This window comes from Pteropus medius, unplaced genomic scaffold (assembly GCF_902729225.1).
Source record: "Pteropus medius unplaced genomic scaffold, Ma_sr-lr_union100, whole genome shotgun sequence".
NCBI classification, from domain to species: Eukaryota; Metazoa; Chordata; class Mammalia; order Chiroptera; family Pteropodidae; genus Pteropus; species Pteropus medius.
The window spans coordinates 18,685,353-18,694,119 of record NW_024354500.1 but is presented as its reverse complement, the minus strand read 5'-3'; the positions used below and the strand labels follow the sequence as shown (position 1 = coordinate 18,694,119).

Genomic DNA, 8,767 nt, shown 5'->3' with positions numbered 1-8,767 from the left:
TCAGACAGCTTTTCTGTCCAGGTGTAATTATTAATAGCATCTCTTGCCCTCTTTTAAAAGTCTTCGTTTGGATGGTAAACCATATGGTCATCTCATCTATGGAAAAAGGAGAGAGACTTGCACGTATCAGCTATGGGGGGAGTTGAAAGGTGTTAGTGTATGGGAGTGTAGTGTGTTCTCGGAGGTGAGGAGGAAAAAAGAAAAAGAGGCGGTTATACTACTAATGGCCTTAAGAGGGGCAACTCTTGAGTTTGAATGGCATTCTGGGCTTTGTGGTTGGCAGGAAGCTGTCCGGGGTAGGGTTTGGGGTGGAGGGGACTCTGGTATGGAGGGGCACTGGCCAGCGCAAGTTGTACGCAGAGGCGATGTCCCCTTTCCCCGCAGGGCGTGTCCTCCCGGATCTTGTGCCATTGCACTTGGCTCTCAGAGCTGGGGCGCGACCCGCAGGGCTGTGACCCCTGGAAACGCCCGGGGGACACTGGTGAGTCTGCCTGGACATATTCAGAGCTGCCACAGCCAGGACGCTTTTCATCCCACGCACTGGCAAACACGCCAATGACTAAAACCAGAGTCTTAAACATTCTATTGATTTTCTAATCTTGGCTGCAGCTGCTGTATTCCTAGAGAGTAACTGAGTCCCCAAGCTCGACACATTCTGTAGGAGACGACTGCATTTTCCAGAGAGCGATCGTCTGGCCACTAGGCCTCAAGCCAACGTCTTCCCGGAGTCCCTGTGCCTGTCTGAAAGGGTGGATTCCCATCCTGTGCGGTCCAAGCTGGCTTTTTCCAACTTTAGTGAACCCTTCACCCCTGGCCTGGGAGCAAAGGTGCTTTTTTTTTTTTTTTTTTGCTGTGGTGCCTTTTTTTTAGGATAATTTCGTGTGAGTTAAGAAAACGTGTGCAGGGATCTGCCCAGCCCCTCAGGCAACAGGGAGGGGAGCGGGTAGGATGGTAAGAGAGGAATCGATTTGGGGTTCCCTGGGGTCTGCCGTTTGCTGCCGCGGTGACCCTGGCCTCTGGGAACGAAGCCCGGGGAACTTTGCTTTTAGGTCCCACAGCTCTTGTGGGTTTTACAAAATTATCATAATTATAATGCAATCTTAAGAACTAGTTCTGCATTTTAGGCTAAAAAGCAAGAAATTAGGGTAAGAAATAGTCTTTTTCTTTTTTTTAGGGGCCCCGCTACCGCGAGCTGCGGACAACCCCGCCCCCTCCCGGCGCGGGCGGGTGTAGACGCCGCGGGCGGGTGTAGACGCGGCCAGAGGCAGGTTCCGAGGCCGCGCTGTGACTTTCCATTGTTCTCGAGGCCCAGCGGCCCCGGCTGAGTCATTCTCAATCCTTTTGTTTTCTCTCAGCGAGCGCTCAGAGATGGTTGCTCTAATCATCATCTCTCCTCGGAGGAAAGAAATCTAGTCTTTGATAGTTCTGATTCACGAGTCAGCTAAAATATGAGTCAAACTCAAGTTTCCTGAAGTCTATAAATATCTGCTCCACCCCACCCTGATGGGAAGTGCCCACAGTTCATGATTCGCCACCAAGCGGCTCACATCTGGAGGAATGCTTTGGTGTCCAGGGCGAAATGATCCGCGCGCTGTGAGTGGTTTTCAGGGCAGTGCGACTGCAGTGTATTCCAGGATTCTGAAGGAAGAGGAGTATGAGTGTGCGCGTGTAGGTGGGTATGTGTGTGTGTGTGCGCGCGCGTGCACGCTTTAATATAGTTCTTTAAAAGTGTTGTTTAAAAGTATAAAATCCTTACACTGAAAATAATGGACATTATACTGGGATAAGGGAGTAGAGAAAGTAGCAGAACTCAGCGGCAAACTCTACCCGTGCCTGTTTGGCAAGTAAATATGGGTCATTTGGCATGGCCTGTAGGCTGACATGAATATCAACAAGGGCCACTTTGTAGGCCACAGAATCCACTTTACACCCAGGTTGAGGTGTAAAGTTTGAAGGGAGTTGAAGCTGGGCGAGGCGGGGGAACTGTTCTAGGACTGACCTTGAGTTTTCGTGTTTTTTTGTATTTTTTAAACATCGTTTTTTTCCCGATTTTAAAAAAATTAATTTTTATTTTTGAAAATTTAAAATAAGAAAGTATAAAGGAGAAAAAATTTAATCACCTATGATATCACTATCCAGAAATAATCCCTGTTAACATTTTGATGTATATACTCAGCTTTTTTTGCCTTCACATATTTTATTTAAACAAAAATGGAATCATTATATGCAAGAGAATTGAAAACATATGCCCACACCAAAACACCTGTATATCAATGTTCATAGCAGCATTATTTATACCAAAAAGGAAATAACTCAAATATGTCTATAAACTGATGAATGAATAAACAAAAATTGGCACATTCGTTCAATGGAATACTGTTTGGCAAAAAACAGGAACAAAATATGATACATGTTGCAACATGAATGAACTTTGAAGATGTTTTGCTAAGAGAAAGAAGCCAGACACAGACCACACACTACACATGATTTCATTTGTATGAAATGTCCAGAATAGGCAAATCTATATATAGGGAGAGTAGATTAGTGGTGGAAGGGCCTTGGTCATGAGGGTAGAGGAATGGGGAGTGACTGCTAATGTATAGGGGTTTCTCTTCGGAGTGATAAAATGTTCTAGAATTAGATATGTGATAGTTGCACAACTCAGTGAATACACTAAAAACCACTAAACTATGCTTTAAAAAGGTGGATTTTATAGTACTTGAATTGTATCTCAATAAAGCTGTTATTAGAAAATGTAATCACACTGAACCTAGTAATATATTATGAATATTTCCCTAATATTCCCAATAACTACTCTTCTGCACTTTTATTATTAATCATCAAAGTAATGCACATTCATTGTAAAAAAAAGTTAAATAATGTAGAAGAATAAAAATTTGAAAGTGAAGTCATTTTCCCCTACCCAACTTCAACATCTGTGGAGTACCTGCTTAAAAATTATTTTTATCTCATATGCTTCTGTTCTCAGAACTTTATGTTTAGTGCAAGCCCGCTCACTGACTTGTTTTATTTTTAATTTTTCTCTTCTTCCCATCTCTACTCTTATTCTCCTCCCCTGCATTGCCACTCAATCTAATGTGTTTATTATATGTTCTAAATTATGCAAATGCCTTTGGAAAATATCACGTTTTTTGTATGGGTTTTTAAATTTCGGAAGTGGTATTGAGCTCTAAGTCTCCTTTTTCACTTGACACTTTTTGAGGTCTCTGCATGTTCCTGAATGATATTACTCTGTAGTAAACATACACCACAATTACATATTTACCTAATGAGGGACACCTCGGTTGCCTCCAACTCTGTCACAATAAACAGTGTGGTGTATATGCTCCCTTAAGGACTTGAGCAAGAATCACTCTGCGGTTGTGAGGGCATTATATGGGGTCAAGGGGTGTACTCTTATTTAACTTAAATACAAATATTTTGCTTTCTGAAACAGATATACCTGTTTGTAGTCTCTCCTCTCCCCATGTGGACAAGAATTTTCATCTCCCCACATCCTTCACCAACACTAGGTAGTATCAACTCCTAGACTGTAAAGATATTTTCCAACACTTTTTTTCTATTCACTTTCTAATTTCACTTACTACTATTAACAGATCTTCTATGTACATATCAACACACATATAATTTGCTTTTTTGTTAACAAAGATATGAAAACACAGTTTGTATATTGTTAGGTAGTGTTAGGTAGTGCTTTTTCATCCATATATATATATATATGGATGAAAATATATATATATATACATCCGTATATATATATATACGGATGTTCTCCTACACCTCTATCTCAGCTCTTTTTCTTTCTTTTTAATAGTTGCATTGTATTCTTTACTATAAACACACCAGAATTTATTTAACAATTTCCTTAGTGATGGAAAATTCACTGTATTCCAAAAGATGTTTGATGCTTGTTCAAGTATTTTTTAGGCTAGATTACCATCAAAATTAATTGATGGTAGAGTTGCTGGTTCAATGACTATATTTATTTAATTTTGATGTACTGCCAATTATTCTCCAAAAATGTTGTAATGATTTTTATGCTCATCAACAGTGTTCAAACATGACTTTTTCCCATTGTAATGAGGCTTATTCCTTTACTTTTTAAAAAAATTAAATGTATTGAGGCAATGTTGGTTAATACCATTATATTATTTTCAGATGTACAAGATTATAATTTGACATCTATGTACTTTATTGTGTGCTCCCCACCTGAAGTCTAGTTTCCTTTTGTTACCATACATTTGACTTTCTTCATCCTTTTTGCTCTCCCTCTTAATGGAGATGGCACAGCATAGGACTGAAGAAATTTTGCTCTAACATCAGAGAGACCTGGTTTGAATCTTGTCTCCTCCACTTAACTATGTGACTCTCTGTTTTCTCATTTATAAAATGGTGATACCTACACAATAGGGCTGTGGGGAGAATGAAGTAAAAACTAATTATAGAGCCCTCTCATACAGTACCTGGTGCCAGTACCTGAGAAATTTACAAATATAGTTATTTATAATATTATAATACTAGATACTACATCGAATTTTGAACACATTCTCACTATTTCCTCATCTACTTTAGTTTTTATTTAGTTGACAGTCTCACGTAGTCCAGGTTCAGTCTATTCCACCTTCTTCCTCTTCTTTTCAACCTGCTCAGACTTACAGTGGAAGAACAGGGACTCAGAAGATTTAATAATGTGCACCCCATGCCTGCCTGTGCCTTGGGCCAATCTAAACTCACCATCGTTCCTCACCAACCTTCTTAGGTCCCAATTTACTATGTGGGTCAAAAGTAAGTGTAGAAAGAAGGCCTGCTGTCTGAGGAGTCCTCTCAGAAAGAACAGAGAAGCCAGAGGCACTGGCAATGACTCTGCAGCTACCATTCCTGCTGAGAGCGAAGATTAAAAAGGGTGAAGGTTATAGCCCCCCATCTATGTGTGTGTGTGGGAGATGGCTTTCACAGTGTCAGAAAGTGAGGAAGATATGGGAGTGGAGGTATAGGAAACACAGGGTGAGGAAGGTTCTAGACTTATTTTTCTCCTGCATCCTGAATTTACACTTCCCAATGGGAACTGAGGTTCTTCCTCTCAAATCCTTGCTTCCTATTCTGTAATTTGAAATAACAAGGTTCGTGGAACCAAGAATGGAATGTCAACAACTCTTCTGGAGGGAGTTTATTTTTCAAGAATAGCATAGAGTGGGAGGGTTGGTCTTTGGCACCCCATCAAAGTGTCCTAATTGCTGGAATTTTCAAACTGGTATGTTAGTAGAAATTATGAGTTAAATTTTTTCTGCAGAAGCAACCAAATAGTATATTGGCATGCCTAGGTTTATAGAAACATTTAAAAAACTCATAGTACTACAGAATAAACATAAAATAATTAAATATTTTCTAATATTATACATGGAACTAAGATAATGTTACAACAAATGTCCAGCTGGGCCCAGGGTTAATTTTACAACTTATTCGGAGGAAGGTAAAGATCTTCAGTGTGCCCTTATGCACAAGACTTCTCATAGGATTTTTTTTTTTTTAATAAGTAAGAAATGATTTTGTCTTTTAAGTAATAATTTGATTCTGTGCTAAAGACAGATATTGTTAAGGAATTTTTCTTTGGTCTAATGTAATTTTTCTTTGGTCTAATTTTTCTTTGGTCTATTACATTAGACCAAACTGTTCAGTTGAAGTTGGCATTAAGAGCTAAGATGACTGGGTGGGTCCCTATAAGGGCCAAAGACCCTCCATCAATAGTCAGAGAATGTACCTCTGACCCCAGTTGTAACTGAGTCTTGCTCCCTGCTTAGTCAGGGTTATTGTGAGGATTAGGTGAGGAAATGTATGTGACAGTGCTATCTGTCATACGCTTCTCTGTAGATGGTGATGGTGAAAAAGAGAATATCATGAATGCTTCAAGATAAACTTTCTGCCACTGATGATAGAACAACTGAAAGCACTGCAGACATCTGAAGTATTTCCTTGGAGTTAAAAAAGGGAGGGGCGTTGTAATAGGTATTGTATAGGTAATTTATACAATATACGCACTTGAATTTCCTCTAACAGCATCCCGGGACTTCACACAAAACAATCCTTCAGCATTAAAGAGATCAGAATATATATCCTAGTCAGATCGCTTTCAATCTCAACCAAGCTTCTATGGGAAGCTCAGGTTTTAGACTGTGGAGTGAGTGTGAAGTTGTAAAATGCTTAAAACTGGGGCTATTTGTGCTGCGATAAAGGAATACTGGGGCCAATATGCACACTTGATCCTAAGAGGTGATTACTGTTGGAAATGCTGGCACATTTCAGTTGTTTCCGCAAAAAGAGCCCTTCGAGAAACGGATTTAATACAATATTTAGGATGGTAGGCTTTTCCTCTGCCCGGCATGCAGCCTGTCATGGCAGAGAGACGTGTGTGAGGGAAACTGGTCCTTTAAATGCTTTTTCAGCTCAGTCGTGCAACAATGGCTTCTCACTTACAAGCACAGTGACGTGGAACTTCTAAGTTTCCTCCTCCCCAACGTTAAGATAAAGTGAAAGTAAACAGGCCCTTGGAAAATTACTACTGTTCTTCCTTATCCATGCACGTGAAAAAGGGTGGCAGAATTTGTTATATCTCTTTTCTTTTCAGTACTGCCTATACTCGGCTTTTCTACAGCAGAGCTCCTGCAAAGTATTTTCTATGGGACCCTCTTCGAGCACAAACTTTTATAATTGGCTTTTCTGCTTATGGTTGCTCTAAAAGGCAGAGGCATCTGAAAAGGCTTTGTGATCCATCTTAATTTACATTTCTATGAGAAAGCTAATTTATTCTTTAACTGAAATTAGATGTTTATTTACCCCACCTCTATTCATCTGAAGCAGTTTTTTTTTTTCCCTGAGAGGAACCAGGCCATTTCCTATAGTGCTCTTCTATCTTCAAATTTAAATATACTCTTATCGATATTTTTCTACTGGTGGAATTTAATTTTGAACAGCTGCCCTCAGAGAAGAGATTAGATTTTGTATTTTGCAATAGTGTCTGAATTCTAACATCTCCATTTCTGATTCTTGAAAACAAAACAAAGACTAAAGTAAGACATTACAATGGTTAATACAAACTCCTGACTTCAGCGTTTGCCTCAATTTTTCATAACTCTGTTTCTCAAGGTGAATTGGCATGCTCATTCCCACTGGATTTGATTGCTTGGTTTTACATGAAAGGTTTCAAAGGCTGGACCCTATGAAGAAAATGTGAACTCCAAGAGAAAAAGGATTGGCATTTTTTTCACAGCTGTATTTCAGGTGCAAAGAACAAAGCCTGGCTCATAATGAATGCTCAATAAATATTTGTTGCATAACTGGGAGGAGAAGTATTTTGCCTATATAGTACTAAGCTGTCCTCAAATACTTTTAAAACCGCTTACCAATAACTGCCACTTATAACATTTTGAGGTTAACATATTGTTTCTTCACTAAAAGGTGTGGGCACATTTACTTTTTTTTTTTTTTGAGAAGAAAATCACATATTGAAAAGTTATATGTGAGATAACAAATTCAATTTAGTTCATTTAACCAAAGACTTATTTTTGAAATATTTATTAAGCAACTGAAAATAAGATAAAACATATATGGTTATGAAGAAGACCATGCTGAGATGAATCAAATGAACCCAGGCTTCGAAATGCTTGTGATCAATCTAACAGGGAGATAGACACATGCATGTGTTAATATGTGTTATAAAGAGAAGGCCATGAAGGAGAAAGGGGATCAAATAGCCTGAGTTCCAGGGATGCTTCCAGGGAGGGAAAGGACTGTCAACTGCATCTCTGTAAACTTATCTCCTGGAAAAGAGGAGATATTCATATTTGTGGAACGAATGCATGCATGCATGAATGAATGAAGAAATTATCTCTTCCTCAAAGTTGAGTTTAAAATAAAGAAAAAAACCCCATGAAATAAATAAATAAAATGGTGTTTCAGTGGATCAGAGGAAGAGACCACATCAAGATGAGGAAAGGTAGGATAAATCAGAGGTCAGGAAGGAGGTGGAGTTGAAGAGCAACCTTCCAGGCCCAAGCAATGAAACTAGTAAAGGTGTGGAAGGGGAAAGGGAAATGGAGAGCAGGTGGAAAGAGTGATGTAGCCAAATGTAGCTGCAACAAGGTGTGGTGGGAATGAGGTTGGAGTAGGTTGGGCCTAGGAGTTGGGAAGGCAGGCGGCCAGGTAGGAGTCTATTGGGCAGGCCAAAGGGAACCAGGGGAGTTCTCCTTGGGGGAGCATCCTGATCAGGGAGATGAGGAGTATTGGGACCATGAACCCAAACTGGTGGGAAGTTGCACAGAAGAGGATCTGACTAAAAGCAGTGAGACAATTTTTGGAAATAAAAGTCACAACGATCTTATTTAGGGGATGGCGGAGGGATTAAAAAAAATTCCAGAGACTTGAAAAACTAGAATGGAACAGACAGGTGGTTAATTAGACACAGGGTTCGGGGAGGGAGATTAGGGAGGAGGGATGAAAAATGACTCTAGGTCCAAGTCTAAGTGACTGGGGAAATGAAACTTTTAAAAGGAATAAGAAAAGTGGCAGGTACAGCTACTTTTATTGGGGATGGTGATGGGGGAGTGAGGTTGGATTTAAACAAATCTTAGGTACACAGATAAACAGTAGGAGATGTCCAGCAGGCAGCCAGTGATTATACAGTAGTTTCAGCAACAGGTTTTTAAAATTAATTAATTAAATTGAAGAAATGATTTAAATTTTTTCCTGTCTG

General features: G+C 39.6%; 1 long non-coding RNA gene across 1 annotated transcript; it reads left to right on the top strand.

Annotated features, from left to right (window-relative positions):
* The first annotated feature begins 1,260 nt into the window (after positions 1–1,260).
* Positions 1,261–7,935, top strand: LOC120595008 (uncharacterized). Its single transcript, XR_005650756.1, has 2 exons — positions 1,261–1,672; positions 7,162–7,935. It is a non-coding gene; the product is annotated as an uncharacterized LOC120595008 (long non-coding RNA).
* The last annotated feature ends 832 nt before the right edge of the window (positions 7,936–8,767 follow it).